The sequence below is a fragment of the Xenopus laevis genome, chromosome 4L (genome assembly GCF_017654675.1).
Source record: "Xenopus laevis strain J_2021 chromosome 4L, Xenopus_laevis_v10.1, whole genome shotgun sequence".
Lineage (NCBI taxonomy): Eukaryota > Metazoa > Chordata > Amphibia > Anura > Pipidae > Xenopus > Xenopus laevis.
In genome coordinates, this window is record NC_054377.1 from 88,504,454 (window position 1) to 88,528,083 (window position 23,630).

The following is a 23,630-nucleotide window of genomic DNA, read 5'->3' on the forward strand; positions in this document are numbered from 1 at the left end:
TCGATTGAATACAAAAAACTCGAATACCTTGATTTTGTTGAGTTTATAGGCTTAAAAAACTAAAATTTTACAAGCTCAAAAAAACTTGAAAAACTCATAATTTTTCAATTTAAAATGGCTTGAATTTTGCCTAGTACAAATCCCATTGACTTCTAGATGAACTTGCCAGTTTTCAGATTCTGAAGTTTTATATTTGAGTTTTTCCAGTTTTTTATGCATAGCATAATTCGAATTTCTGAGTTTTTGTGGAAAAAAATACGAATCTTGGCAAAAATTGCAATTTGAACTTTGATTCACCTCCAAAGTGTTTGAAATGACTAAATTTAAAAACTGGTTGAGGAGATAAGGGAAATAACATGATAAGACAAATAAAATGGTAAAAATGAAAGTAAGATATTATTCAGCACTAACAAAACATTTGGTCACATGTTCCCAAACAGTGGATCAATGGTTAGCCCTGTTGTGTTGCAGCCCTTTGAACTGAGAAGTTGCTATTTGCTACCCTTTAGGGCCATGTGGTACAGCATGTGACAGAAGGAGAACTCCTGATGATGCAGATTCGGGTGTTTTAAAGGACAAGGAAAGGCAAACAACCTGGGGGGAGAGGGTGCCAGTATGTAAGAAACCCCTTGGCCTGGGACTATTCTTTTGCCTGTTTATTATGTTACTGCTTTAAAATCAGCACATTCCATCTCAGTGGAAACTATACTTGGGAGACAATAACTACACCTTTTAATAACAGTACACAGCCAGTATATTTTTAAAGAATAGCTACACCAATCTTGCATCTCTGAGTAGCAACCGAGATCACCAGTGGGAAGAGGGGGAATTACATATTTTGTAATTTAAACTGTTAGCATTACTGATATTAGGCTTAAGAGTTTAATATGAAAAAACACTGGCTTGCCTTAAATACAACATTATACATCTGTGGAACTGTATTAACAGTACCAGTTTAATAAGCAATTAATATCCAGAATTGCACAGGTTAATAAATATAAATCCCTACCCTGAAATCTTTAGAATTTTAGTTTTAGCATATTCAGATATGTGCTGTGCCTTCTAAGATTAGATCCTTTTTTAATGTTACTCTCCTATATCTGATGAAATCCAATTGGGAGATACAAATCCCCACTAACTAGCTAATTACTTCTTGATTAGCCCAATAAGTCATTAAATATATCAGTTCTTCGGGCTTCATGAGAAAGCTGCATGCTGGTATAATTAGATTTATTCTCTGGGATGTTCCGTTTCAAATCCATATTTTAGTTAAAACAAATGAATTAATTTCCAGGTCCTCAGAGAGTCCCCAGATATTTTCTCAATGTTCTGATTATATTCAAACAGTTTCTTCTTCTTCTAACACACAGGTAACCCTTATACAATATGATTTACTGACATAGAAACATGTGTACAGCCTTTTCTACTATTTACATATGGACTTGTTGTGCACATGTTAGTTTTTTTTCTAACTTTAAATTCTGCCCTATAGAACTCACTACAGTCCCCCAGTGCCCTTCACTTGTATAGGATTTTCAGGTTTCTATTTATCACAGGTTGATAATAGAGTTCTCTTATGGATCCATAATGATTTGGAGAATGTATAAATTAAATTAAAGAATTATACCCAAATCTAATTCAGATTAATGGCTAATATCTATCAGTAATTATAAATGCAATTTTTATTGATTTAAAAGAAATAAAATGTAAAAATGATTAACTCTGCCCCTAATCTACAATGGGATTTGATGCCTCAAGCCATTTGTTCTTTTGGGGGTCTAAGATATTGAATGTTTGGAGGGTTTGAAGAAACACTGATTTTGATTGAACCCACCCTAACCTCAGCAAAGTCGTTTCCTATGCTTGTTGGCCCTGGGCTTTCCAAACAAGTAATGGATTATAGTCCAAGCAGATTATTAGGTGATACACTGATATTGATATGATGGTCTATTAACAAATAGTCAATAGATGAGACACACCAGCAAGGACTAGTGAAGATGTCATCTCCATTGTTTGCTAAGCAAATCATATTCATGAAACATTCCTCATGTATATCACTGACAATTTAGCCCTGTCTTGGCCATGTTTATTCCATTATCAAGGCTATGTAAGAATCTAGCATCTCGGTCAGACATTTTTCCCTTGTAGATGTCTCTTATTTTTGCCGGTGAGTTCTGTGGGTATTTGGAGCAGAGAGCGGTAGAGGCTGATGATACAAAGGTGTAAGCTGACACAGTCTCAGATTTCAGAAGGTCTATTCACAGCCCTGGTTCTTTTTGATAATGCTCCAGGAACAGCACTTGCAGACAGGCCACCTTGTTATCCTTATGAAATAAAAAAAATGAAAGCTCAGTTTGTTCTGTTGCAGACTCAGACAGCATGATGAGAGAAGTTGCTATCTTCAATGACTTTGTGTGTTAAAAAGAAAGAGCTGAGGCTCACTTTGCTCAGTTATGACTATTTGAATCCATCACCTGGGATTTTTCACATACCTTTGATAATATTAATGTTTATCCTGGCTCAGAGATAAAATGCTGGAGCCAGAAGCTTCTCCTTTACAGTTTTATGTCTGTTAAAGTTACTCAATGTAAATACATTCACCTGAAAATTGGCAGTGTATAGGTTTGAGGCACTCAGGCACAGCACTGTAATTTATTAGATGTATTATCTTTGAGCACCAAAGATTTGCCTTCTCTTTCTCCTTTATTTATAGATGGAAAATGGCTTGTTCATGGAACGGTCATCTTTTACAACAAATGTAGAGATATGAAATGTGGTTTGTTGAATGATACCTTTATATTGGCCCTTGACTGATGAAGGGTCAAGCGCAACTATATTGAAGTTCACGAAGACCCTTTGGATGCAGGTTCCTTTAACAAAAGGAATTTTCGGTGCAACTACCGCACCCAGCTTTGATCAACTGCACTCACAGTAGGTAAACAAACCCCTCATGTCTCTTTTAAACAGGAAGCACATTCATTTTTTTACATTTTTTAGGGGTAATTGCCATAAAGAAAGTAATATGTAAGAAACAGAAAAATATTGGCAGGGCAGTGATCATTCTGAATTCCATACTTACTTTGGGGATCAATATTTTCCTCCAAGGGTTCTTAAATGATAAATTAGTGGTCAGAATAACTCCTGCTATTGCTTTCACATGGACATGGATAGTGTAGAGTGTAATGGAATCTACTCCAAGTCTTCAAGATGGCGTCCAAGATGGCGACCGCCTGCCTCACCACATGGCTCCTGCCGGGCACAGGTCTATGACCTCATCTCCTTCCCAGTCCAGGATTGGTCGTCGGCGACGGAATGGACGCCGGCGTCAAAATCGGGCGCCGGCGTCAAGACGTCAGCGTGGGGACGCTGGCGTCTGCGTCTGACGCAAGCGCGTCAAAATTTGGCGCCAACCCAGGGGCTACTTAAACTCACTTCCCCTTCCAGTCCTTGCCCAACTATAGGTTCCTGCTACAGTGTTCCTGGGTGTTATTATCTATTTTGATTCTTGTGTACCGATTCCTGCCTGTTCTTCGATTTTGCTTGTCTTCTGCCTGGTCTGACCTTTTGCCTGTATTTTGACGATTCTTTGGATAAACCCTTTTGTACCTCGAACCTGGTCTGGTCTCCTCTTTGGTCTACACTATTACTGTGCCTTCGGGCCCGTTACATAGAGGCCTGCTCACTGGGAAGCACTCAACTTGTAAATTGGATTTGCCTTATTGACTATACCTAAAGTGGCAGCCTCTATTTCGAAGTTTTACACACAATGCGGTAGCGGGCTATTCATTTCCCACCTGTAATTTAAAAGGATCTAAAAGGCACCCAAAAACGTGTTAGGCATGGAGATCCCAATAATGGATCCCTTATCCAGAAAAAACCCAGATAATAGATCCTTTACCTTTACATCACACATGTCAGATGTATGTGCTATAACTTGCTGATATAAAAAGTTTCTGGTGTATCCTTAAAATATAATGTTAATAATTAATTTTTAATTGGTAAAAGCATTCCTTGCTTTTATTTCTAGTATATATTGTTGGTATAGCTAGACAAATCAGTAGCTGCCAATTGTAATCATGGCTTTTAATCCCAATTTAATTCAGTGCAAATAGGCTGTCAAGGGATGATTGATTTATTTTAGTAATTTGCCTTGATATATGTTACAGTGTGACAGAAGGATAGGGATGAAGGGGCCTGGATGGCATGAGTGAGCCTAAGGCTGGTTTCCAGGAGGCGTAAGGCCTAAATATTCAGTCCTCATCTGTCAAGCCCACTGCTGAGTGAGGTACTTTTCAATCTATATGAATGTCTTTCGGAATGGGGTCCATGGAAGAAGGTTTGTCAAAGCAAAAAGACATCCCAATTTCAAACAATTAGCAAGCAAGCCATGGGAGAGTCAATTCTTTGCTCATTTTGTTCCCCACTGAATAAAAGATTGACATATCAATGTAGTTCATCAACATGTAAATTAACCTGAGATTAATTGCTTAATGGATTTTAAACACACGTATCCTTTCCTGTACTAATGAAATATAAATATACTTTTGCAACTCAAGATTCCTGATCACTTTCCGTAAACAAAAGCAGAATTGTATATGTCAACAAACAATAAACAAGACGTTTTATATTACATTTATAAATATATGGACTGGTCTTAGTTATAATCGAAACATGAACTAGAGTTAATTAGAACAGTTCACATCACCTTACAAATACTGTATAGTTTACTTTGACCCTCATTATTTTGTCTGACAGCTCACAGACATTAGATATTGTCTACAAACTAGGCTAGCCAGGCATGCAGCTAATATAAAAAGTGGGCCTTCTTTTTTCAATCTGGATAATTGAGACATGTTTTAATTATATGGAACGGTGTCTCCCAAAGCAAGAGGTTACATGTTATTTCTGCAAAGTCTGATGTAAATGCTTAAAGGGCAAAATTCACAGTTCTAAAAGGTTAGAAATAATGTAACCCAAATAAATAACTTAAAAATAATTAAAGGGTGCTACTGCAGTAGGTTCACCACAATTTTAAACCCATCTTCCCCCTTCTCAGGCATTAATGGTAGAACTGATATGCTACCACTTTAAGGAAAGAGCACCCAGGACACTTTGAACCCTTATGGGAGCAATGAGCTCACAATGGTTTCTCACACCGAGCTATCAATTGCAGACCATGTGCAGCCTGCCAGAGTGATATCTAAACAAGCCTAACCTAATGTTAGCTAGCAGCCAATGTCTCATCATGTACAGGCACACCTAGGGGCCGATTCATCAAGGGTCGAATATCGAGGGTTAATTAACCCTCGATATTCGACTAGGAACTAAAATCCTTCGACTTCGAATATCGAAGTCGAAGGATTTAGCGCAAATGCTATGATCGAACGATCGAAGGATTATTCCTTCGATCGAACGATTAAATCCTTCGAATCGAACGATTCGAAGGATTTAAATCCAACGATCGAAGGAATATCCTTCGATCAAAAAAACTTAGGCAAGCCTATGGGGACCTTCCCCATAGGCTAACATTGACTTCGGTAGCTTTTAGCTGCCGAAGTAGGGGGTCGAAGTTTTTTTTAAAGAGGCAGTACTTCGACTATCGAATGGTCGAATAGTCGAACAATTTTTAGTTTTAATCCTTCGATTCGAAGTCGTAGTCGAAGGTCGAAGTAGCCCATTCGATGGTCGAAGTAGCCCAAAAAACACTTTGAAATTCGAAGTTTTTTTTACTTCGAATCCTTCACTCGAGCTTGATGAATCGGCCCCTCTAATGTCTGTACCCTACATACAAACAATGAAAAAAGTCCGACAATATTTAATAGAATCAGCCTAATTATTTAAAAGGTGCTGAAACTATTATTAGTTTAGTGTTTAAATTAATCTGTTGCACAAATTTATTTTCTCACAGTAATTTATATACAGTTCCTAAACCAAATGTTTTTTTCTGTAGCTGCCGCTACCAAAAATACATAGTGGGATTTACCATCCAAAATACTTGCTGGGACTTGCAAACAAATTTCACCTGCTCTAACTTACTGACTGCATGAGTCAGCAATAGTGATGGGCGAATTTGGGGCGTTTTGCTTCACGGGAAAATTCGTGAAACGGCGAAAAATTTATGAAACGGCGCCGGCGTCTCATTTTTGACGCCAGCGAATTTTCACTGGCGAATTTTCATGGCGGTTTCGCGAATTTATTCGGCTGGCAGCGAATCGCGGAAATTCGCAGCAAATTCGCGCCTGGCTAATAATTTTGCCCATCACTAGTCAGCAATATGTAATGCACTACTGATAGTTACCTTAAAATGACTAACGTTAATAGTAACACTTTTATTTTGCTTTGTAGCTGCACGTATCCCTTTGATGTAGACACTTTCTTCACTTCTGAAAAGATCAGAAAACAGATAAAAGGGTAAGCAGTGTATAAGTGTATTAAAAGGTATCACTAGTACAGCAGTGATATAAATGTGGTCATTATGTGGATCTCAGATTGTCTCAGATAATAAAGGAACGCCCTGCAAAGCATTTTCTCAAAATGTTTTTTTTGTAATCAAGTTGAAATTAGAATAATGAATGTATGTGCAAAAATGTTGGTTTACTATAACAGAACAAGTAAAACACTAATGTAACAACTCTATAATAAACGGTGTCAAGGTAAAACATATGTTATTGACACAGTATTTATTTGGGTCACCAGATACATAATGACTGAAATGGGATTGCAGCATGCATCTACATGGGTTTTACTCTTATCCCTTTAAAAATCATCCTCTTTAGGCAGGAATGAATAGAAAACATAACTTCCTGATTAATATTAACTGTAAAGCGTATAAGGATGTATCATTGCCTCAGGTTGTGGCAGTGCAATAGTTAACCACTCTAATGCCAAGGGATAAGCTATGAGTAGCTAGCCTCTCTGGCAGCAGCAAGGTTAAAGGTGACCTCATAAAGAGCCCTTAATCTTTCCCTGAATACACTTGGACCTTGGATTTAAAATTTTCAGCAATCTGGGTTTCAAAATCCTGGCAGCTTCTAAAAGGGCTTGTCTATGGAAGGATCCTTTAGAATAACGGCTTAGAGTTTAAGATGAAGGAAACGCAGGCAGCTAAAGTGAAGATTTAGGACTTTCTAGAAGGCTTGCGGTGCCTAAGCTCTGCTTGCTTGAGCAGTCTGAGGGTCCTTTTGCAGCCTAAGAAGGATTAGGATCCCCTAAACCGGCAGGCCTATGCACACATTGGGAAATTTACCAGGCTCCCGCTAATCGCTTCTTCGTTCCCTAATCCACAATCATTTTCTTGCGAATTATCATTTTTATCACAGTCAAATAAGCACATTCTTTATGCGATCCTGCAAAAAAATAGAAACATTTCAGGATGGCTTTCCGAGGCAAAGAAATGCAGACGTTGTAGCAAACTTTTATTAAATCTGAGACATAGTCTCTCATAAACAGATGCGACAAAACATCATTTGCATGTGGAGCCTGCGAGCAGATTTTCACTCTTTCAGGCACGGAATACATTGCTCAGTGTAGTTCTTTAGTTCTCAGACATTGTTTAGTGCAGTTTTCCCCAGAATTCAAATGCTTGTAAAACTGGGGTGTGCATATTCTGGTCCCCTGACCATTGATGAACTTCCAGTCTTAGCATCTCTCCTTTTCTCCACACACTCTGAACTGAATTTATGGTTCAATAAGACCATTAAACTGCAGGTTCGTTACATTTAAGTTCTCACATACTTGGACATATTGTAAATATTTCCCTTTCTATATTATCATCAATAATACAATAAAACATTTTCTGAAAAGCAAGAACATTACTCATCTAATGAATTGAGTCCATGGAATTCCGAACACATAATAAAGCATTGGGGTGACATTATCTACTGCAGGGAGCCCAGACCGAGAGGCTGTTTACAAAAGGAATTCTTTTAAAAGTAATTACATAATTTGCTGTGGACTTATTGGGCTGATCCAATGTAGATCAGATTATGTTTGAATTTATTAGGATTTCTGGGTAGATTGATGCCTCTGAGTTAATACAGATGGCTAATTTATCAATTACAGCTGTGCGGGGAAATTCCGCTCCATTCTTCAGCCAGAGCTCTTACTCAGCATGATGAATACTAACTAAAGGCAACGATTAGTGCAAATAGAAACACGTCTATACTACAACTTCCTTCGCTATATTGTACAGTTCACCAACTGCAAAAGATGGAACAATAGAAATGTTTTCATCTCTGCTTTTTAACTCATCTTCTATAATCAAAATGTCAAAATGTCTGATGTATGAAACAGGAGGCTGTAGAATTTACTTCCGTAAATTCACTATGTCAGAAATACACTATGTCCGAAGAAACTGGCAGGATAAAAGCAATCATTTCCCTCTGCCACAAGTGAAATAGTACAAACTGCAATCTAATAATTTATAACATATTAAAGGGATCCTGTCATCAGAAAACATGTTTTTTTCAAAACGCATCAGTTAATAGTGCTACTCCAGCAGAATTCTGCACTGAAATCCATTTCTCAAAAGAGCAAACAGATTTTTTTATATTCAGTTTTGAAATCTGACATGGGGCTAGACATTTTGTCAATTTCCCAGCTGCCCCTGGTCATGTGACTTGTGCCTGCACTTTAGGAGAGACATGCTTTCTGGCAGGCTGCTGTTTTTCCTTCTCAATGTAACTGAATGTGTCTCAGTGAGACATGGGTTTTTACTATTGAGTGCTGTTCTTAGATCTACCAGGCAGTTGTTATCTTGTGTTAGGGAGCTGTTATCTGGTTACCTTCCCATTGTTCTTTTGTTTGGCTGCTGGGGGGGGGGGAAGGGAGGGGGGGTGATATCACTCCAACTTGCAGTACAGCAGTAAAGAGTGATTGAAGTTTATCAGAGCACAAGTCACATGACTTGGGGCATCTGGGAAATTGACAATATGTCTAGCCCCAAGTCAGATTTCAAAATTGAATATAAAAATTCTGTTTGCTCTTTTGAGAAATGGATTTCAGTGCAGAATTCTACTGGAGCAGCACTATTAACTGATGCATTTTGAAAAGAATTTTTTTTCCCATGACAGTATCCCTTTTGATAACATATTAAAGTTTTACATATTTTTCATTATAGCAATGACTCTCATCATTGCTATTGAAGCTATGTTGTTGAAGCTATGTATACATTGTACTGCTCCTGTAGATTTTATATCTATACAGGTATGGGATCCACTATCTGGAAACCCATTATTCAGATAGCTCAGAAGTATGAGAAGGTCATCTCCCATAGACATTTTAATCAAATAATTCTAATTTTTAAAAATGGTTTCTTTTTTGTCTGTAACAATAAAACAGTACTTTGTACTTTATCCAAAATAAGATATGATTAATCCTTATTGAATTAAAAACAATCCAGTTGGGTTTAATTATTGTTTAAGTTATTTTTTACTAGACTTTAACATATGGAGATCCAAGGCTAAAAGGGTGTGAATAGGGATGAGTGAATTTTTTGAAATCTTTTTCAATGATGTTTGCTGCAGTTTTACCATATGTTTTCCTGGAAAAATGCAGTTGGTACATGAAATAACCTATTGACTCCAATACATTTTGCACAAAATTATGCAAGATAAAAAGGCCATTTTCTCCAAAGCACTTGGTGCTAGAAAAAACCTTTATTGACTTCAATACATTTGGCGTGAGAAAGAACAAAAGAACTCCAATGAATTTGATGCAAGAAAAAAATGCATATTTACTCAAATGAAAAATAATGCAGCCAAAAATTATGAATTTAGCAAAATTTTACAATTTCAGTAATTTTTCCATGGTTTTGCTAATTGTTCACTGAAATAAAATGAGGACGTTTCACTAATCACTAGCTGGGAATACTGAATTCACTGGTTACAGCATCTGCAATGTTCCCCAGATGTTCAAGTTACCAGGTATGTCCCACAGAGGCACAATTTCCAAAGGACAAGATTGCTGGTCCATGCACTTAAAAAAGTACTAGTACACTTAAGTTCTAATACAAGATACCACAAATAAATAAATGGTAAATTTATAGTAGAATTTAACAGTTTGACATTATAGCTCTGCACCTAGACAAATACATGACCAAAGATTGCACACAGCTGAATATTTTTGCATTAAATTATATTGTTATATGTCAGTTACTGCCTCAAAACTAGAAAAATTCATGATACATGGTTAATCACATAGAAAAATAATTACATTTAGTCATTTGGGGGATAATGAGACAGACAATAAAACAGTAGCTTTTCTTAATAACTCACCCACTGGCAAAATTGTAGAGGAAGCAGACCCTGCAGTAGTGGGAGGGCCTTGTTTGTAGGGTCTGCTTCTTCTTTAGCTGTAGGGGACTCAGGTGCTGTGCCAGCCAGGAATGCACCAGGCCCCTCCAAAGATTTTTTGGGGGGCTTGACGCAGGACAGTTGTTGGATAACACATACATGCCATACACTTTCACCAAAAATTAAATAAATCATTAAATCTGACAAACTTTAGTAAAGCACTAGCTTTACTGTTTTTTATCGCCTCATACATAGTTTTTAAAGTAATTTGTTTACTGGTTGTGAGAGTCCATTTCTTCACATGTGAAATGTAAACCTATTAGTGACATGTCTCTTACCTCCCGAAATTCTCCTCGCAGTAATCAGCTTTCAATCCCCCTAAATCCCAGATAAAGATAATAAATGAGAAGTTTAGAGTCAGTGCAGAAAAGTAGTCTTTTCCTGTAGGATTAAGCAGGGCCTTGGGGTAGATATTTTCACATGTCGCTTTCTTTCACTGTTAAAATCCAGAAGGTTGTAATATATCACATATCACAGAGGCTACACAACTCCTTTGCATTTTTGGAAATTGGCAATGCAGAATAATTTACCCAAGGCAATCCATAAATCCTTATTTAACCCTACCTCAAAAAATGTTTGGTGAAAATAAGGAAAGAAATATTTAGTTTTCCCTATTTGCAGCCTGAGCTGAATTGATTTAGTATGTGCAGTTATGTTACTCCCTTAAACCACATGGGTGCTTTGTTGGTAGTTTCTACTGACATATGGGGCTCATAGGTACACCTACAAGCATCCCCCCACCCCACTTGGATAGACCACCCCCTAATAATGATGAGGGAATCTGACGCACAGGGTGCAAAAAACATACAGTTTTGCTCATCACTACTCCCTAACACAGACAATGCCAAATTCATGGGCAAGCCACAGGTCTCTTCACTCCATTCACTCTTCTCTTATATTTGAATTGTCATTAGCATGCCAGGCGTTCAGAATGCTAATTACTCAAAAATGACTAATTTTGAAAACATATGCATGGGCACTAGCCTAAGAAAAGCACCAATATTATGTAACAATGAACAATAATGTTCATTAGAATTTGTCCAGGATTTTGTAATCCACCATTTCTTTCATGCTGCTAATAATATCTGTTGTTGGGTAATTCATCCTTGAACATTTTTCAGTAGCAATTTAAAAACCTGTCAGGACCATAACGGGGGAATGTAATAAAAATCGCTAACGGAAAAACTATTCGCAATGCGAAAAGTTATGCCTTTGCGCGAACAAATTTTGCTTTGTGCGAATTTAATATAGCTTTTGCGAGCCCGGAAACTGTTTAGCGACCACTTCCTACAGTGAAAGACCGTTTGCGAATTTTATAGTTTGCACCAATGCGCAGTCAATGTAATAAAACTTCTTACTGAAAAAGTCGTTATGTTTGCTCCAAAAGATTACGACACCTTCAAGCACTTCTTATGAGTGTGTAATTTAAATTCGCAATGCGCAATTAAAATTCGCAATGCAATAACAGTTTAAGGAACAATATTACATTGCGAGATGTGGATTTTTAGTCTTATTGGTGAGAATTGTTTTGCTCTTTGCGACTTTTATTACATTCCCCTGTTACTGTTTACACAAATTGCTGCTCGTGCATGTCCTCATATAAGAGTTGTTGTGCTCAGTTGCTCATCCATGCACCAGAGAACTTGTGAGTGGTGATTTTTTTCAAGGTGAACAGTAGTGATGGGTGAATCTGTCCCAAAAAATTTAAGTCAATTGGAGTATGAATAATTTTGACATGGGAAAGTTTTTATGTGCACGACATGCAGAAATGTTTTTTTGACATAAGAAAGCATGCCTGGCGAATAAATTTGATCATCACTAGTGAACAGCAAGCTGTAACTCTTTCTTTCAAACCATGGGGCCACTGTATATGAGAAGCTTTTACAAGATTCTACAGTGGAGGCATCCTTAAGATCCCAATGCAAAAGTTTTAACTAGTAGAGGACTCTGTTGCAAAAGTTAAACTTTAGGTTATAGATACTCAGTGTAATGATAATGCCCTTAAGTACCAGATTCACATAAGTGTCACAGACTACTTAAAGGATGAATTAGCTCAGGTTGGTATTCTGGATCAGTCTGAAGATCCTAATTTGCAGTAGTCTATATCTAAAGCCCAGCAAAACTTCCAGTTTTATGCTGAAAGATGATGCAATGTGGGTCCTGAATCCAAGGTAGGAGATAACATGATTTTTTAGTCTACTTTTAACATTACGTACCACTAGAAAGTTTGGGTTGAGGGTCCTTTTGCCATTATACAAAAAATGAATGACTTCAAGTTCATTGTATTTTTGTATTTCTCTAATACTTGAGATTTATTAAGTGTTGAAACCACTAAAAACTGTAATACAAAATTTGCCACGTAAAAGCAGTCAAGGTCCCATAGAATGAGTTTAATAGTGGTTTCAAAAACCTTTAATACCAATAAAATTCGACCTTTAATAAATGGGCTTCTAAGATTGTGGCCTATTTATCATGCTGTATAAAACAGGGGAGAGAAACATCAAATGTGATGTTGCCCACAGCAACCGATCTTTGCTTTTGTTTTCTAACTAGGTAACTGTTGAGATCTAATTGTTGATTGGTTGCTAATGAGTGCTCTCTCCACTGTTTTACACAGTATGATAAATCCTGGTGGTCCTTAATTTTACCACTTTTTTTTTTTATCATTTTAGGATTGTGTTACTTTTAGAAAAGTAAGAATGTAGTGTGGAAAGGTTTAATGACCTCAAAGTACAAATCATTTTAAATATGTAAACATATTTAGGGGGGAAATTGTGAGTGCATAATCGTTTTCTTTTTGTTTCCCCCCTTAGCTGCTGGCTCATGTTGAGCAGCACACTGACACAAATGTAAGCACAGGTCTGATTCCAGCCAGGGCCCTACTATGTATAAAGAAAGTGTTTAAGGCAAATATTTAGGCAAATAAAATAACAGCACTCCATCTTTTATAGAAATGCAAATATAAAGTGAAGTGCTTGGTCGGTGCTCCCAAAAAGCTCTGTATGTTGCTGTCTATTTAAGAAAACATAAATAAAAGGAATACACATATTTATTTATCTACACATACATACCAACAAACAAGGGAAAGTTGTGCTCACCACTAATATTTAAAATATTAAGCGGGAGTGCAATGAGGCTTTGACCACAAAACTCTTGTATCTCTCTCTCTCTCTCTCTCTCTCTCTCTCTCTCTCTCTCTCTCTCTCTCTCTCTCTCTCTCTCTCTCTCTCTCTCTCTCTCTCTCTCTATATATATATAGTCCGTTAGTTAGGACAGCACCCTGTCTTAGATGACCACCCAGTAAGTAAGTAAATACTTATGTAGAAAAAAGACCAGCAACAATGGTATTGAAACATCATGTCGGTTATGCGTTATAGTTTTGCCGTTTTATATATATATATATATATATATATATATATATATATATATATATATATATATATATATATATATATATATATATATATATATATATATAGATACAGTATATGTATAATTGGCATTTGAGAGGATGCTCGAGGAGCATCACACCACATAATAGCAAGTGATTGCGAATTTCTTGAAACCCTTCTATATATTAGTTTTATCTCTAAGAAGTCAGTAATAGTTTTGTTCAAGGAATCCATGACCTAATTCTCACCACGTACCTGATTTATTCACCACAACTTATTATAGAATCAAAGACCTGAAGAAAATACATTAGAAAGAAGAAGGGGTTTGCTTAAGAATTAGCTAATTGCTTTTCCTATTGAAGGCTCATCAATGACGGATAATTAGCAGGGATTGTTCAAACTTATAGCCTTAGTCTTTAATGGTATATTAAGAAGGTTCTAAATTATTTAGCAATATCCTCTAATCATTAAACACCATGAATTGTTAAAAGAAGATAATAACGTGATTTTTTTCACACAGTGATACTGGAGGCAAAGAACTCATCAGCTCAGCAAGAGGGTGTTTTGTTTCTCATTTTGTTTTAGTAATTAGCCTTACTGGATTATCTGATGCAAATCTTTATTCAGTTGACTCTGTCAAACCTAGTTTGGCCTTTAAATAGGAAATTGAATTGGCATGTTAAGCAATCTATCTTTTAACCTAGTAAAAATGCTTGTTTTGAGAAATACTGGGAAGATAAGTCACTGCCAGAATAAAGTCTCCAATTCAGTTTAAAACACAAGATGCATTTTGATTTCCAAATAAAATGTTAAACAAAGTAGGCCTATAGAATTACACTCTATGACCCATTTTTTAGCCAAAAGTATTCTGTCAAAAATGAAATGTCCTCACTGCTGAGTTCCAGACTCTAAACTACAAAGCAATGCAAGCCCAAAAACTATTCATATGGAGTGTGGTGTTTTTATGGGTGATCACAGGTAAACAAACTGAATGTATAGACAAATACAAGAGGTCCTCTGCACTCTCAACCCATTATCAATAGATTTAAGACATTGAAACATTTTGTGCTTACAGCTGCTGATGTGTTCTGTGTAATGACACATTACAGAGTAGTACAGAAGGTACCACTGTTGGACTTGTGACCACTGCAAAACTACAAAGCAAATATTTACTGTAATCTATGGGAACTAAATAAATTAAAAACAGAAGAAATTTCGAGACCACTACTTATTTACATTCTTCTGAACACCTGAATGATTATATGTATAATGGTCCTTCTCTCTTTGCTGTATTCTAGGTTGTATAAGAGCAGCAAGATGAAATCCATCTTGTAAGATTGCCTCTACCATATTTAAAATAAAACTGTCCCATGTCAGTAAATGACATTTACTGCTTTTAAAAAGTCACCGCAAATGGCCAATGGACTTCCACCTTAGTATAGGGATGTTAGAATTTTTTCGCCATGTTTGCCGCGGAAATGACGCCCATATACTTATAAAAAAAAAGACGCACGACAAAAAAAATTTCTCCACGCGTCAAAAGTTTTTGGACGCCCATAGACTTTAATGGGTGTCGGCGGCGAATTTTTGGTGAAACGAAACGGATCACCCATCCCATTTTTTAGTTATTACCATTAAATTTAAAAATGCTTATATTCTAACTGTGTCTTTGACTTGCTTCCTACTCATTTAGTGTGCCTCATTACTTTTTAATAAGAAATAGTTTTTGTGTCTCCGTGTTTTGCATCACTAATACTGCTGAATAATAATTATTAAATCCACAGCGCAAGCAAACATCCCACCTGGATCACTCAATACCACAGACAGGTTGTATGCAAATAAATGAATATTGTTGCAAGTTATATCATCTATCTTCTGCTTTGCCTGAGATAATATAAAGAAAGGACAGCATATCATATTTTACAAAGTCAAGATGAGAACCGCTAAAGTCATTTATAACAAAGACACATCCCTCTATTACTGCTCTAAAAAGTGTAGTGAAAGGCAGTCTTTAACATGATAATGTCACACAATTACCTCTTTACTGGCAAAACAAATGTCAGAAATGTAAAAAGTGAAACCAAATCAAAAATGTCACAGGTGATCGATTTGTGTCATCTAACATCCTGGCCCAGGCGAGCTGCAGAGGGAGGTGGTGATAGCACAACGCTAATATTATATTACAGCCTTCATGGTGCTGAGTAGCAAGTGATGAATATGTGTCAGTTTGTGTGTCGCTCTTTCTCGGAGCCTGGGCGGGCAAGCATGGAAAATGGAGTGTTTAGGATTAATGATATCAAAAATGATAGAGAGGAGATTGAAAATTCCTTCATTCCTGAACCATGCAGATTGAAACATACCTAGGAGCTATCTTTGTCTCTCACACTCTCTCCTACCTGATTGTTAGAAGGTCCTTTTATAACCTTCCACCTTTTTTTTTATATTATTGTTGTTTCGATGATATTCCCAAAGTCATTTTTGTGATTGTGTTTGACTAGTGACTAGGAAAACTGGATGCTCTCATATTGGAGGCATTTTCACCTCTATAAGTTTGTACTGTGTCTTATTGCAGTCATAGAAATGTTAACCCCTTTGTCTCAAAGCAGAAAACTAACTGCAATGAAATGTGTTAATCCAAATGAAAAGAATTATTTCTTGTGTAATGCATGTTTAGCACCAAAATGCAATTGGGTAAGTGACAACGAGAGTATATGTAAAGTTTATGTAAAGCGATAATGCTAATATATAATAGCTGAAAAAGGTACTCTTGTTGAAAAGAACATTGACATCTGGATTTCAAAGAGCAAAGAGGAGGAAAGGTTAGCCAAATGCATGTTGATCCACAGCCAGGGCAGCCATCAGGGGGGAGAGTTGTAGGGGCCCCGAGTGTAAGGGGGGGCCCGGCCAAGCCACACGTAGTTGATTAGTCGGGCCCCCCATCTTTCTGAGAGCTGCTGACTTCGGGAAGGCATGGACATTTAAGGGGCCCTGGCCACCAATTTTCTCATAATGTGTATCTTTTTATTTTTTAATAACATGTGGGAACCCTAGCCACCAATATTTTTTTTGTTTTTTTACTGTGTGGTGGAGGGCAGACCTCTGGGGGTGGAGAGGGCGGACCTATCGGTGGGAATTGCGGTGGGTGCAGACCAGGGGGCCCAGGAAACGTTGTCGTATGGGGCCCAGCGATTTCTGATGGCGGTCCTGCCCACAGCATCCAAACAACAGTTTTCTTCTACTGACTTTGGCAATTAGAATTACAAAGCAATTAACATCGAATTGGTTGCTATAGCTTACAAGGCTTGGGGACACTTTGGCTTTTTTGTGCAAAGCTCTGTTTTCATTAAATTACGGAATGCTTCATCACTGTCAATTCCAAGGGGTCTGAAGTAGGGATGTAGCGAACGTCGGAAAAAAAGTTCGCGAACATATTCGCGAACTTGCGCAAAAATGCGAGCGGTTCGCGAACGGTTCGCGAACCCCATAGACTTCAATGGGAAGGCGAACTTTAACATCTAAAAAAGACATTTCTGGCCAGAAAAATGATTTTAAAGTTGTTTAAAGGGTGCAACGACCTGGACAGTGGCATGCCAGAGGGGGATCAAGGGCAAAAATGTATCTGAAAAATCTGCCTGTGTGTGCTTGGAAGAGATAGTGTAGGGGGAGAGCTGTTAGTGATTTCAGGGACAGATGATAGTAAGTTTGCTGGCTAGTAATCTGCTTGATACTGCTCTGTATTGGAGGGACAGAAGTCTGCAGGGATTTGAGGGACATTTTAGCTTAGGTAGCTTTGCTGGCTAGTAATCTACTGTTCTCTTTAAACAACTGCCATACGTTGACCTTGTAGGCATTGTTTGCCCAGTTTTTTTGGACGCAGCCACTGAAGCACAGTTGCCAGAAAAAATATGCCATATAAATGCTGAAAATAGTCATTTTTCGCCATACGTTGACCTTGTAGACATTGTTTGCCCAGTTTTTTTGGTTGCAGCCACTGAAGCACAGTTGCCAGAAAAAATATGCCATATAAATGCTGAAAATAGTCATTTTTTGCCATACGTTGACCTTGTAGGCATTGTTTGCCCAGTTTTTTTGGTCGCAGCCACTGAAGCACAGTTGCCAGAAAAAATATGCCATATAAATGCTGAAAATAGTAATTTTTCGCCATACGTTGACCTTGTAGACATTATTTGCCCAGTTTTTTTGGTTGCAGCCACTGAAGCACAGTTGCCAGAAAAAATATGCCATATAAATGCTGAAAATAGTCATTTTTTGCCATACGTTGACCTTGTAGGCATTGTTTGCCCAGTTTTTTTGGTCGCAGCCACTGAAGCACAGTTGCCAGAAAAAATATGCCATATAAATGCTGAAAATAGTAATTTTTTGCCATATACGTTGAGTCAACGTATGGCAAAAAATGACTATTTTCAGCATTTATATGGCATATTTTTTCTGGCCTCTGTGCTTCAGTGGCTGCGGCCAAAAAAACTGGGCAAACAATGCCTACAAGGTCAACGTCGTTGACCTTGTAGGCATTGTTTGCCCAGTTTTTTTGGCCGCAGCCACTGAAGCACAGAGGCCAGAAAAAATATGCCATATAAATGCTGAAAATAGTCATTTTTTTGGTCGCAGCCACTGAAGCACAGTTGCCAGAAAAATTATGCCATATAAATGCTGAAAATATAAATTTTTTTGGTTGCAGCCACTGAAGCACAGAGGCCAGAAAAATTATGCCATATAAATGCTGAAAATATAAATTTTTTTGGTTGCAGCCACTGAAGCACAGAGGCCAGAAAAATTATGCCATATAAATGCAGAAAATATGCATTTTTTTGGTCGCAGCCACTGAAGCACAGTTGCCAGAAAAATTATGCCATATAAATGCTGAAATATAAATTTTTTTGGTTGCAGCCACTGAAGCACAGAGGCCAGAAAAATTATGCCATATAAATGCTGAAAATATAAATTTTTTTGGTTGCAGCCACTGAAGCACAGAGGCCAGAAAAATTATGCCATATAAATGCTGAAAATATAAATTTTTTTGGTTGCAGCCACTGAAGCACAGAGGCCAGAAAAATTATGCCATATAAATGCTGAAAATATGCATTTTTTTGGTTGCAGCCACTGAAGCACAGAGGCCAGAAAAATTATGCCATATAAATGCAGAAAATATGCATTTTTTTGGTTGCAGCCACTGAAGCACAGAGGCCAGAAAAATTATGCCATATAAATGCAGAAAATATGCATTTTTTTGGACGCAGCCACTGAAGCACAGTTGCCAGAAAAAATATGCCATATAAATGCTGAAAATAGTCATTTTTTGCCATACGTTGACCTTGTAGACATTGTTTGCCCAGTTTTTTTGGTTGCAGCCACTGAAGCACAGAGGCCAGAAAAAATTAAACCAGTAGGGTTTGCACCCTAGTTTGTAACGGTGGCGGAGGGAGGAGGACGCTAAAGGACAGCTGTGTGTGGAGTCATGAGGCTTGAAGAGAAGGACATCTGCATAGAAGTCAGAACAAGTCTTCCGGCGTGCAGTAACCCTCCGAGATCCACCCCTCATTCATTTTAATAAAGGTCAGGTAATCGACACTTTTGTGACCTAGGCGAGTTCTCTTCTCAGTTACAATCCCTCCTGCTGCACTGAAGGTCCTTTCTGAGAGCACACTTGAGGCTGGGCAAGACAAGAGGTTCATGGCAAATTGTGACAGCTCTGGCCACAGATCAAGCCTGCGCACCCAGTAGTCCAGGGGTTCATCGCTCCTCAGAGTGTCGATATCTGCAGTTAATGCCAGGTAGTCCGCTACCTGCCGGTCGAGGCGTTCTTTGAGGGTGGATCCAGAAGGGTTGTGGCGCTGCCTTGGACAGAAAAACATTTGCATGTCTGACGTTACAGACTGGCCAAAGGGCTTTGTCCTTGCAGGTGTGCTCGTGGCAGGATTACTGGCACCTCTGCCCCTGGAATGTTGATGAGTTCCTGAAGTGACATCACCCTTAAAAGCATTGTACAACATGTTTTGCAGGCTGGTTTGTAAATGCCGCATCTTTTCGGACTTGTGGTATGTTGGTAACATTTCTGACACTTTATGCTTGTACCGAGGGTCTAGTAGCGTTGCGACCCAGTACAGGTCCTTCTCCTTAAGCCTCTTGATACGGGGGTCCTTCAACAGGCATGACAGCATGAAAGACCCCATTCTCACAAGGTTGGATGCAGAGCTATCCATCTCCGCTTCCTCATTATCAAGGACTGCATCATCCACGGTCTCCTCCCCCCAGCCACGTACAAGACCAGGGGTCCCCAAAAGGTCACCACTAGCCCCCTGGGAAGCCTGCTCCTGTTGGTCCTCCTCCTCCTCCTCCACAAAGCCACCTTCCTCCTCTGACTCCACTTCTGGCACCTCTCCCTGCGTTGCAGCAGGTGCCTGGGTTCGTTCTGGTGATTCCGACCAGAAATCGTGCGCTTCCAGCTCCTCGTCACGCTGGTCTACAGCCTCATCTGTCACTCGTCGCACGGCACGCTCCAGGAAGAAAGCAAAGGGTATTAGGTCGCTGATGGTGCCTTCGGTGCGACTGACCATATTTGTCACCTCTTCAAAAGGTCGCATGAGCCTGCAGGCATCGCGCATAAGCACCCAGTAACGGGGGAAAAAAATCCCCAGCTCTGCAGATCCAGTCCTACCACCCAGTTCAAAAAGGTACTCGTTGACGGCCCTTTGTTGTTGCAGCAGACGTTCCAACATAAGGAGCGTTGAATTCCAGCGAGTCTGGCTGTCAGAAATCAAACGCCTGACTGGCATGTTGTAGCGCTGCTGAATGTCAGCAAGGCGTGCCATGGCTGTGTAGGAACGTCTGAAATGGGCCGACACCTTTCTGGACTGGGTGAGAACGTCCTGGAATCCTGGGTACTTGGAGACAAAACGTTGGACTATTAAATTTAACACATGTGCCATGCAGGGCACATGTGTTAAATTGCCCAGTCTCAACGCTGCCAACAGATTGCTTCCATTGTCACACACCACTTTTCCGATCTGCAGTTGGTGTGGGGTCAGCCACCGATCGGCCTGTGACTGCAGAGATGACAGGAGTACAGATCCGGTATGGTTTTTGCTTTCCAGGCACGTCATCCCCAAGACAGCGTGACAACGGCGTACCTGGCACGTCGAATAGCCTAGGGGGAGCTGGGGGTGCACAGGTGTGGAGGAGGAGAAGGAGGACCCAGCAGCAGAGTAAGAAGAAGAAGAGGAAGAAGACGAGGTAGAGAGCGATGGAGGAGTAGAGGTGGTGGCAGAACCGCGTGCAATCCGTGGCGGTGACACCAACTCCACTGTTGTTGTTGAGCTACCCATTCCCTGCTTCCCAGCCATTACCAAGTTCACCCAGTGGGCAGTGTAGGTGACATACCTGCCCTGACCATGCTTGGAGGACCATGCGTCAGTAGTCATATGGACCTTTGGCCCAACACTAAGTGACAGAGATGCGGTAACTTGGCTCTGCACATGTTGGTACAGGTGTGGTATTCCCTTTTTAGAAAAAAAATTGCGGCTGGGTACCTTCCACTGCGGTGTCCCAATTGCTACAAATTTGCGGAAGGCCTCAGAGTCCACCAGCTGGTATGGTAAAAGCTGGCGGGCTAAGAGTGCAGACAAGCCAGCTGTCAGACGCCGGGCAAGGGGGTGACAGTCAGACATTGGCTTCTTACGCTCAAACATGGCCTTCACAGAAACTTGGCTGGTGGCAGATGACTGGGAATGGGAACAGGTGGTCAAGGTGGAAGGCGGAGTGGAGGGTGGTTCAGACGGGTCAAGGAGAGCAGAGGTAGAGCAGTAAGATGCTGGACCAGAAGGAGTGTGGCTTTTAGTTTGCCTGTTGCCTTTGAGGTGTTGCTCCCAAAGTGCTTTGTGCTTGCCGCTCATGTGCCTTCGCATAGAAGTTGTACCTATGTGGCTGTTGGGCTTACCAAGGCTCAGTTTCTGACTGCACTCATTGCAAATTACAATGCTTTTGTCAGAGGCACACACATTAAAAAAATCCCACACTGCTGACTTTTTGGAAGTGTGCGATCTGGCGGTAACAGTAGAAGTTGGCGGCATTGGCGGCAATGGCGGGTGCGTTGGCCGGCTGAACACAGGTGCCGATACATGTTGTTGCCCTACTGATCCCTGCGGGCTGTCCTCCCTGCTTCTTCTAAGTCTTATTCTCCTACTGCCTCTCTGACTCTCCGTCTCTCCATCTGAACTACCCTCCTCTTGCTCTCTTCTACTAGGCACCCACAAAACATCAATCTCCTCATCATCATTCTCCTCAGATGCATCAATTTCTTCTGACACATCACAGAAGGAAGCAGCAGCGGGGACCTCCTCCTCATCACTCATTATGTCCATCTCTGTCGTGTTCTCTGCCAGAATTAAATCTGGTGTAACGTCCTCATCTCCTTCATCTTCTTCTGGCAATAATGGTTGCGCATTACTCAGTTCAAGAAACTCATGGGAAAATAACTCCTCTGACTCCAGTGAAGAAGGGGCACCGGTGGTGGAGGAAGTGTTACGTGGGGTGGCCATAGCAGTGGAGGATGAGGAGGATGTTGTGGTAAAGTTAGAAACGGTAGAGGATGGGGTGTGCTGTGTAAGCCAGTCAACTACCTCTTCAGCATTTTGGGAGTTCAGGGTCATTGGCTTTTTAAAACTGGGCAATTTGCTAGGGCCACAGGATTGCATAGCAGCACGGCCCCTAGCACGGCCTCTGCGTGGCGGCCTGCCTTTGCCTGGCATTATTTTTAAAAAAACAACAACAACAAAAACTCAGTTGGTTTTTCTGGAAACGATAATACACACAGCTAGATGGCAGTTTGAAGAAAACAGTGTGCAAATAATGCCTACAAGATCAACGTATACACTACTACAGCGGTGGATACGGATTACGTAAAATATATGAATGCTGCTTGAAAAAAAGTAACTCAAGTGGTTTTTCTAGAGACGATAATATTATCAATATTTAGACAAAATGTGAACAAGCTCACACAGCTAGATGGCGGTTTGAAGAAAACACTGTGCAAATACTGCCCACAAGATCAACGTATACACTACTACAGCGGTGGATACGGATTACGTAAAATATATTATGGCTGCTTGAAAAAAGTCACTCCGGTGTTTTTTCTGGAGACGGTAATATTATGGATATTTAGACAGAATGTGAACAAGGTCACACAGCTAGATGGCAGTTGGTTGAATAACACACTGGGCAAAAAATGCCTACAGGGCAAATAATGCCTAAAAGGTCAATTTATACACTACTACAGCGATGGATACGGATTACGTAAAATATATTATGGCTGCTTGAAAAAAGTCACTCCGGTGTTTTTTCTGGAGACGGTAATATTATGGATATTTAGACAGAATGTGAACAAGGTCACACAGCTAGATGGCAGTTGGTTGAATAACACACTGGGCAAAAAATGCCTACAGGGCAAATAATGCCTAAAAGGTCAACTTATACACTACTACAGCGATGGATACGGATTACGTAAAATATATTATGGCTGCTTGAAAAAAGTCACTCCGGTGTTTTTTCTGGAGACGGTAATATTATGGATATTTAGACAGAATGTGAACAAGGTCACACAGCTAGATGGCAGTTGGTTGAATAACACACTGGGCAAAAAATGCCTACAGGGCAAATAATGCCTAAAAGGTCAACTTATACACTACTACAGCGATGGATACGGATTACGTAAAATATATTATGGCTGCTTGAAAAAAGTCACTCCGGTGTTTTTTCTGGAGACGGTAATATTATGGATATTTAGACAGAATGTGAACAAGGTCACACAGCTAGATGGCAGTTGGTTGAATAACACACTGGGCAAAAAATGCCTACAGGGCAAATAATGCCT